At 53.1% G+C, this 7,853-nt stretch overlaps 1 long non-coding RNA gene across 1 annotated transcript; it reads right to left on the bottom strand.

Moving 5' to 3' along the window:
- Nucleotides 1–5,826: 5,826 nt before the first annotated feature.
- Nucleotides 5,827–6,882, bottom strand: LOC147356837 (uncharacterized). The gene is made up of 2 exons (XR_015143553.1): nucleotides 6,568–6,882; nucleotides 5,827–5,956 (listed from the first exon to the last, which is right to left on the bottom strand). It is a non-coding gene; the product is annotated as an uncharacterized LOC147356837 (long non-coding RNA).
- Between the last annotated feature and the right edge of the window lie 971 nt (nucleotides 6,883–7,853).

Here is a 7,853-nt window from a genome sequence, read left to right on the forward strand (position 1 = left end):
CTTGCCAGCTGGGATGGAGGGATGTGGACAAATGTGAAAGACCCTCAAGGCACTCGCAGCCTCTCGGATGCAGGGCAGTGGGTGTTAGCAACAGGGCAGGAAGCCAGACCAGCCCTGGGGAGGGCCCAAGGCTGTCTGCTCTCCTCTATGGGGCGAGGTGGGAGGTGATTTTGGCTGCACTGTGGCCTGCCAGCTTCTGTAATCGTGGGCACGCGGGCTTCTCTAGTTGTGGCATGCAAGCTCTCAGGGGTTTCAAGGGGGTGGTTGTGGATGCTGCTCAGGACCTGGCTCCTTTGGGGCACAGGACACATCTGCCAGCCTCTGAGGGGCTGAGCTCTCTAAACCTGGGGGCTAGAGGTGTGCTCCCCAAACTGCAGGCAGTGACTGAGGAAGGGCGTTCTAAACATCAGAAGGGGGTGCCCTGAACCCCATGCAGCCTCTTTTGCCCCACAGCAGGGGAGACGGGACGGTGGGTGCCTAGGAGAACAGACAGACTTCGTTGCTTGTTGTTTATGGGCTGCCCAGTCTCTCTGGGTCTCTTTAGAGTTTGTATTTTGTTTCTTAGTGGCAGCCTTTTGGTTGGGCAGATGCTGAGGCCTCCGGAGTGGGAAGCCCCTCACTATGTCTGGCACCTGCCTGCTGGGTGCTGGGGGCCGCAACGGGGAGCAAGGGTCGGGTCCTCCGTCCCCTCACCAATGGTGAACCTGAGGCTCAGATACTACCCCGTGAGGTGGAAGCAGACAGAGTGTGTGGATGAGGGGCATCAGTAGAGGGTCTCCAGGAGGCCAGCGCTGAGCCAGAGTTGGGGGTGCAAAAGATTTATGGGGGAGCAATGCCAGCAGTGGAAAATTCTGAAAGAGATGGGAATACCAGACCACCTGACCTGCCTCTTGAGAAATTTGTATGCAGGTCAAGAAGCAACAGTTAGAACTGGACATGGAACAACAGACTGGTTCCAAATAGGAAAAGGAGTACGTCAAGGCTATATATTATCACCCTGCTTATTTAACTTATATGCAGAGTACATCATGAGAAACGCTGGACTGGAAGAAGCACAAGCTGGAATCAAGATTGCCGGGAGAAATATCAATAACCTCAGATATGCAGATGGCACCAGCCTTATGGCAGAAAGTGAAGAGGAACTCAAAAGCCTCTTGATGAAAGTGAAAGTGGAGAGTGAAAAAGTTGGCTTAAAGCTCAACATTCAGAAAACGAAGATCATGGCATCCAGTCCCATCACTTCATGGGAAATAGATGGGGAAACAGTGGAAACAGTGTCAGACTTTATTTTTCTGGGCTCCAAAATCACTGCAGATGGTGACTGCAGCCATGAAATTAAAAGACACTTACTCCTTGGAAGGAAAGTTATGACCAACCTAGATAGCATATTCAAAAGCAGAGACATTACTTTGCCAACAAAGGTTTGTCTAGTCAAGGCTATGGTTTTTCCTGTGGTCATGTATGGATGTGAGAGTTGGACTGTGAAGAAGGCTGAGCAAAGAAGAATTGATGCTTTTGAACTGTGGTGTTGGAGAAGACTCTTGAGAGTCCTTTGGACTGCAAGGAGATCCAACCAGTCCATTCTGAAGGAGATCAGTCCTGGGATTTCTTTGAAAGGAATGATGCTAAAGCTGAAACTCCAGTACTTTGGCCACCTCATGCGAAGAGCTGACTCATTGGAAAGAACTCTGATACTGGGAGGGATTGGGGGCAGGAGGAGAAGGGGACGACAGAGGATGAGATGGCTGGATGGCATCACTGACTCGATGGACGTGAGTCTGGGTGAACTCCGGGAGTTGGTGATGGACAGGGAGGCCTGGTGTGCTGTGATTCATGGGGTCGCAAAGAGTCGGACATGACTGAGCCACTGAACTGAATGCCAGAAGAGAAAAGGGGAGCGAGCGGGGCTGGAAGGAGGAGTTGGCAAGCTGCCTCTGGTCTCAGCAGCCCAGTGGATGCTCATATTCTCAGTGCCCATTAGAGGAGGCTGCGGGGTGGAACTGGCCACGGTGCCCTCACCTGGCTTAGTCACTGGCTGAAGGGGCCGAGAGGAAGATGGCCTTGACTGTGTGACTCAAAAGCTGACTCTGATCCCATCACTCAGGTTAGCCCCCAGCTGACCACCCTCCTTGCAGCTCCTTCTGAGGGGTCCATCTGGGAGTCACCTAAGTCCAGTCCGTGATGGAGGGTGAGTGGAGGGGTGGGGGCTGAAGCCAGGCCTGTGCCCCACAACCCACAGCTCCCCCAGAAGGCCACAGCAGCACTGGGCGGTCCACCACGGGTCAGCCTCATCCAGAGAAGGGGCGGCTTGCTGCATGGCCCTCCCAGTCATCCATGAAGAGGGGTGGTCCCCCAACTGCCTGGACCCCCAGACTCCCAAGAAGACTGGAGTTGGATTCTTAAGGCAGTCCTGTTCCTCATGACTCACCTGTGACAAAGGTGGCTCGAATAGGGGCCAAAGCACAGCGTGTGTTCTGTGCGACCAGCAGGCCAAGCTGGGAGTGAAAGTGGCCGGACACGGAGACATTGTCTGACCGGAGCTTCTCACTCACCTCCAGCCCCAGGGTCCCCTGAGCCTAGGCCCAGTGTGCTGGTCACCTGCTGCCTCCAGGGTCTCTCCGCCCCTCCAGCAGTGTCTGTCTGCTCTTTCCTATTATATGCCAGCATTGATGGCAAATCTTGGGCTCGGGGCCCTGGGACCTCTCCACTGATGCCCAGCCCCTCCCACAAGCACAGAGCTCCAGACCATGGGCCCCTCATCAGGTACTAAGACTCCCCGTTTTATAAAAACACGGAATCCCAGAGAGTGGAGGTGGGAGTTGTCTGAGGTCACCCAGCAGCAGATACCGGCTCCAGGGTGGGGAGTTCCTGACACCCAGAACGGGTGCTTAAAACCCCAGATCAAACTGCCCACCTCCAAGTGGACGCTTCCCAGCTTGTTAATTATCCTTCTCTGCTGCCTGAAGTAGGATGTTTGTGTTTTACTGTAGGAAGGGCTGACACTTATTGAGCACCTACTGTGTACCAGGTGCTTGGAACACGAAGAGAAATAAAACACAGTCTCGGCCACTGTGTGGAGTGAGTGTGTTGCCTCACTGAGGTTTGTCACGCGAGCACAGACCAGCTCTGGACCCCGGAAAGTGCACCTCCATGCTGCTTTATTTATGTGCCCACAAGGCTTTTCCAGCTCTAGCTGGTCTGAATTTCCTGTTGCTCCGACAAGAGTTAAGGGAGCCGAGAAGCCCAGGGTGACCTGAGGCTTCACCACAAACTTGTCCTTGTGGAGACCGCCCCCGCCCCCAGACTGGGTGGACTGCGAGGTGGGAGGCACCAGCCAGAGAGGGCAGAGCCAGCCGCTGGGCTCTGAGACCAGCACCCTGCACTGGTTGTCAGGCTGCTGTAACGAAGGGCTGCAGACTGGGGGGCGCTTCACCAGCTGAAAGTGTCGTTTCCAGTTTGGGAGGCTTCGAAGTCCAAGATCCAGTTGTCAGCAGGCTGGGGAGGAGAATCTATCTCCTTGGCTTCTAGATGGCTGGCTGCTCCCTGTGGGTTCTTGTAGTCTTCCTTCTGCACACATCTGGGTCCAAAGTTCCTCTCCTCTCTAGTTGTGGCCACTGGCTCAGCAGTTGCTCCAAGGCATGTGGGTTCCCTGACCAGGGATCGAATCTGAGTCACATGAATTGCAAGACAGATTCTTTACCACTGGGCTACCAGTGAAGTCTCCTCAATTCAGGGGAGTCGGGTTCGATCCCTGTTCAGGGAACCCACATGCCTTGGAGCAACTGCTGAGCCCGTGGCCACAACTAGAGAATCTGGGCACAGCATCAGAAGATCCCGCGGGACTCAGCGCAGGTCCCACGTGCCAGAACTAAGACCTGACACAGTCAAGTAAGTACATAGATAAATAATTAAAAAACCCACTCTGACTCCCCTATCTCCCCTAAAAGTGGGAAATAAATCTCCCATGTGAAGGTATCTTCCCTGTACAGGAAGGATAAAAAGCATTCTTATCACCAGAGTTAGGGAATCCAAGGCTAAGAAAGATGCATAAACAAACTGTGTTACTTCATTAGTCTGCAACCCCAAGTACAAGCTCTTTTGTTAATACCAAGTAAGTAATTGTTTAAAAATGATATGTAAACATCCTGTTTTGGTTATTTCGGGAGTCCCATTTCTATCAGCGTGCATGCTCAGGTGCTCAGCCTTGTCAGACTCTGCTCACTAGGCCCTTTGGCAAGAATACTGGAGTGGGTTGCCATTTCCTCCAAGGGATCTTCCTAACCCAGGAACTGAACCAGGGTCTCCTGCTCTCCCGATTGGCAGGCAGATTCTTTACCACTGAGCCTTCCATGCATATGAATTAATTTTTTAAAATTTGTCTTGTGTCAATTGAATTATTAGAGCAACCAAAAGAACCCATGAGTGTGGCAGGGGTGGGGGGGATTTCCCCCTTCCTGACTATTGCACAGAACAGTTGCCTGAGGACAGTGTACCCACACTTGTCAACTGCAGTGTGGAATCACCTGGGGTCTCGGGCAGAACACCTGAGCATCTGAGGCAGCAAGCGGGGCAAAGGAAGACAATGTGTGCTCAGTCGCTCAGTCGTGTCCGACTCTTTGTGACCCCATGGACTGAAGCCCGCCAGGCTTCTCTGTCCAAGGGATTCTCCAGGCAAGAGTACTGAAGTGGGTTGCCATTTCCTCCTCCAGGGGATCTTTCCTACCCAGGGATTGAACGTGCGTCTCCTGTATTGGGAGGCAGATTCTTTACCACTGCACCACCTGGAAGCCCAAAGGAAGAGAATTCAAGTGAAGACAGCCCTTAGGTTTTGTTCCTAGCACGGAAATTCCCAAGCAGGATGCCCCGGAAGAGGACACGCCTTCTTTTCAGGGCAGGAGTGGCAGCTGCTCCTGGCAACTCCAACTATCGAACGGCCCCACTGTCAGGGGGTTGGGGATACAGGGTCCCTGTGCCTTAGGGCTGCCGGATTGAGCAATAAAAATACAGGATGCCCAATTCAATTTCAGTCTTAGGTTCACAGCAATTTTTTTTAAGTACAAGTATTTCCTACACATTGCATGGAACATACCTACACTACAAAATGACTTACCTGTTAGATCAAGAGGTCAGGAAAGACCTCTCTGAGGGACGTCTGGGCAGAGACCTGAATGAAATCAAGAGAGAGCAGGACAGACCTGGGGGACCAGGGGAAGCAGAGGGTGGGAAGGTGTGGTTTATTGGAATCTCATAAGGGTCAGTGTGGTATGTTTCAGGTTTTAGTGTGAGCGGATGAAAATGCGGATCCGGTACCCTGACTAAATAGAAGTAGTTGGCAGACACAGGGCTCACTCCTAAATAAGCCCTCCTGGAATCTGGCTTGCTCCCTCCTTCTCCTTGCATTTTCTGCACACAGTCCAGGGGGTTCAACTCATGGTCTTGGGGGTCAGAGGTGGGAGCCCTTCAGGGATCATCTCACGCAAACCCCTCCTGTTTCTGGCGGGGGATGGGTGCCAGGGGTCTCTGAAGACCTTGCGCGCGGGGATGAAGGGGAGGAAGTGGCTCTGCAGTGCCTGGTCTTCAGCTCCTGTGTGTTTCTGGAAAGAGCATGGGGATCAGGTGTGTAATTTTGGAGACACACCTCCTCCATCACACACACACACACACACACACACACACACACACACTCTTTCTCTCTCTCTCTCTCTCTCTCTCACCTCTCTTACCACTTTTCAGCTGGGGCCCCTCGATGGGACATCCGGCTTTGATGCCGCCAAAATCTTGGCATTCTCTCCCCACCGAAGCCAGATAAAAAACACGGAGACAGAGTTTGGAGGAAATAGAAAGGTGGTTTTAATCTTCTGCCGGCGGAGGGAAGACGCAGCAGGCTCATGCCTCAAGAATTGTGCCCCTCTTCCGGGGGGAGTCTAGGAGATTATATAGATGAGGGTTCCAAGTTCTGGGTTGGTGATGAGGAACAAAGGTATAAGAATATTGTATAATTCTTGTATTGTTTCAAAAACAGTCAGAGGCTGGCATCAGGTAGCCCAGTAGTTGGGTCCATTGTCTTTTGTGAATTGTACTGGGCTTTCTTTGTATAATGCAAAAGAGAGGGGGAAAAAAAAAAAACAGCGAGGAAGAGAGTGCTGTAAAGGTGAGAACAGATTCAGGATGTAATTAGCATAGAGTCAAAGGATAATAGATGCAGAATGAAGCTTACCCAGAGCTAGGAGGCAGAAAAGCAAACTCGGTTGTAGACAACAGATTAGAAACAGTGAAAGTAAAACCTAGGAGTGATCAGGCCTGCTCACTGTTCTTTTTATCTTCTTCGTTCTCAGGAAAGAAAAACCCGTTCCTCTTTTTTCCTTCGCATTACACCAGCTTGACCATGTCAGGCGGGAGGTGGTCTCTACCTGGCAGCTCGCAGTTCCCTGACCCCTTGGGACATGCGTGCAGGTCTAACTGGAGTCCCTAGCTAGGGCTCAACTTCCTTTTTTCTGGTTTGAAAGAACATGCCAGAGAAAGAACAATGTCCCTTCCCCAGAGCAAGGGCCCCAGAAAGCTCCTTACACTTCTCCAAGCTGGGCGGTCAATCGCAGGCCTTTGACTCTTCCCTGGACCTCAGCCCCTAGCGCCTCTGAGAGCCCCACGAGCCCGTCTGTCCAGACCTTCATCCACCCACCGCCTCCGCGAAGGGAAGCGAAAGGGTCAGAATTGCCCCAGCAATGCCCCCTCCCCTCCAGCACCTCCTGCCCCCGCAGTCCAGCCCCGCCCCGGGCACACCCATCCTCTGCGGAAGGACGCGCCACGGCCGCCCCCCGCCCCGCCGGTCCCCTCCCCCGCCTCCCCGGCTCCCCAGCCCAGAGCAGAACTGAGACCGGAAGTGAGCTCAGCTGCTCCAGCCGCAGAGAGGGCGGCTCCCGCAGGCCGGCCCTGCAGGTGCCTGCAAGTTTCTGAAGCAGACCTCACTCCAGCCCCAAACCCACAGCGTCAGGACCTGAAGACCTGGAGAACCTGAACACAGCACTCGGATCGATCCATCCCAAAGGCCGTGCACATCGTTGGTGCTTATCTGGCGCCCGATGGCCCTCGGGAAGATACAAACAGGGACAGTCTTTGCTGCACCCACGCGGGCCAGGAGCACCCCCTGCGGTGGCCAAGGATGGGGAGAGCGAGAAACACACCCCGCCTCTAGGCCCCAGACGGCCCCAGCCCTCCTCAGCTGCAGTGGCTCCAGGCGGGTCACTTCGTTGCTGGGTTCTGTTTTCTCCGGGAATTGTGAGGTTGAGATGAGGACACATGCAAAGTGTGTAAACTGTGATAAACAAAGGTGCATAGCAGCAACCCATCTGCCGTCTTCCTGCCTGCCTTCCCTGGTGACTTGTCAAGTTATTTTGAGAGGGGTAGCTAAGGGTGGAAGACACATCTAGGAGGTTCATGCAGTTCATGGTGACCCTTGTTTCTTTGGAGGTGGCACAGTAGAGCGGTGGAGAGGGTATGGCTTTCCATGTCCTGGCTGTGTGACCTTCAGCAAGTGGCTTAGCTTCTCTGTGCTTCGATGTGAAACTGGCTAAATGAGATTGATACTATCAATACCTACTTTAGGGGGTTGTGTTGAGGATTTAACAACACATATTAAGTTCTCCATTCTGTAAGTGCCTGGCACATAGTAACTGCTCAACAGGAGTTAGTTCTGGTCATGCTGCACACCTGGGGGCAAAGAAGCAGAGGCCAGCCTAGGGGCACTGCTGATTTTTGTTGGCACCCCAGGGCCCAGACACTGTGCTGTTCCTCCACCTTTGGTTTCCTTCTGTTTCCTGATCCTCTTTCCAATAAATTGCCTTTTGGGGCAAAAG

The sequence above is a fragment of the Bos grunniens genome, chromosome 16 (genome assembly GCF_055505025.1).
Source record: "Bos grunniens cultivar Pamir isolate PY7600 chromosome 16, Bosgru_T2T1.0, whole genome shotgun sequence".
NCBI classification, from domain to species: domain Eukaryota; kingdom Metazoa; phylum Chordata; class Mammalia; order Artiodactyla; family Bovidae; genus Bos; species Bos grunniens.